General features: G+C 41.3%; 1 non-coding gene across 1 annotated transcript; it reads right to left on the bottom strand.

Moving 5' to 3' along the window:
* Positions 1-456: 456 nt before the first annotated feature.
* LOC112745954 (small nucleolar RNA R71) lies at positions 457-563 on the bottom strand. Its single transcript, XR_003173858.1, has one exon. It is a non-coding gene; the product is annotated as a small nucleolar RNA R71 (small nucleolar RNA).
* Between the last annotated feature and the right edge of the window lie 974 nt (positions 564-1,537).

Here is a 1,537-nt window from a genome sequence, read left to right as displayed (position 1 = left end):
AGAAGCTAAATTACAACAATCCAGAGACAACTTGATTGAAAATTTTGAACAAGTAAAGGAGATGGCAGGCGAACCCAACAACAATGCAAGGAGAATGCTTGGTGACTTTACTGCACCAAATTCCAATTTACATGGAAGAAGCATCTCCATTCCTGCCATTGGAGCAAACAACTTTGAGCTGAAACCTCAATTAGTTTCTCTGATGCAGCAGAACTGCAAGTTTCATGGACTTCCATCTGAAGATCCTTTTCAGTTCTTAACTGAATTCTTGCAGACATGTGATACTGTAAAGACTAATGGAGTAGATCCTGAAGTCTACAGGCTCATGCTTTTCCCTTTTGCTGTAAGAGACAAAGCTAGACTCTGGTTGGACTCTCAACCTAAGGATAGCCTGAACTCATGGGATAAGCTGGTCAAGGCTTTCTTAGCCAAGTTCTTTCCTCCTCAAAGCTTAGTAAGATTAGAGTGGACGTTCAGACCTTCAGACAGAAAGAAGGTGAATCCCTTTATGAAGCTTGGGAGAGATACAAAGGACTGACCTAAAAGTGTCCTACTGACATGCTTTCCGAATGGACCATCCTGGATATCTTCTATGATGGTTTGTCTAACCTAGCTAAAATGTCATTGGATACTTCTGCAGGTGGATCCATTCACCTAAAGAAAACGCCTGCAGAAGCTCAAGAACTCATTGACATGGTTGCTAATAACCAGTTTATGTACACTTCTGAGAGGAATCTTGTGAATAATGGGACGCCTATGAAGAAGGGAGTTCTTGAAATTGATACTCTGAATGCCATATTGGCTCAGAACAAAATATTGACTCAGCAAGTCAATATGATTTCTCAGAGTCTGAATGGAATGCAAGTTGCATCCAACAGTACTCAAGAAGCATCTTCTGAAGAAAAAGCCTATGATCCTGAGAACCCTGCAATAGCAGAGGTAAATTACTTAGGTGAACCTTATGGAAACACCTATAACTCAACATGGAGAAATCATCCAAATTTCTCATGGAAGGATCAAAAGCCTCAACAAGGCTTTAATAATGGTGGAAGAAACAGGTTTAGCAATAGCAAACCTTTTCCATCATCAACTCAGCAACAGACAGAGAACTCTGAACAAAATACTTCTAATTTAGCAAACTTAGTCTCTGATCTGTCCAAGGCCACTGTAAGTTTAATGAATGAAACAAGGTCTTCCATTAGAAATTTGGAAGCACAAGTGGGCCAACTGAGTAAAAGGATCACTGAAATTCCTCCTAGTACTCTCCCAAGCAATACAGAAGAGAATCCAAAAGGAGAGTGCAAGGCCATTGACATAAGCACCATGGCCGAACCTGTAAGAGAAGGAGAGAACGTGAATCCCAAGGAGGAAGACCTCCTGGGACGTCCAGTGATCAATAAGGAGCTTCCCTCTAGGGAACCAAAGGACTCTGAGGCTTATCTAGAGACCATAGAGATTCCATTGAACCTCCTTATGCCATTCATGAGCTCTGATGAGTATTCTTCTTCTGAAGAGAATGAGGATGTTACTGAAGAGC

Source organism: Arachis hypogaea, chromosome 14 (genome assembly GCF_003086295.3).
Source record: "Arachis hypogaea cultivar Tifrunner chromosome 14, arahy.Tifrunner.gnm2.J5K5, whole genome shotgun sequence".
Classification (NCBI taxonomy): Eukaryota; Viridiplantae; Streptophyta; class Magnoliopsida; order Fabales; family Fabaceae; genus Arachis; species Arachis hypogaea.
The sequence above is the reverse complement of the archived record's forward strand: the minus strand, read 5'-3'. Positions and strand labels throughout refer to the sequence as shown.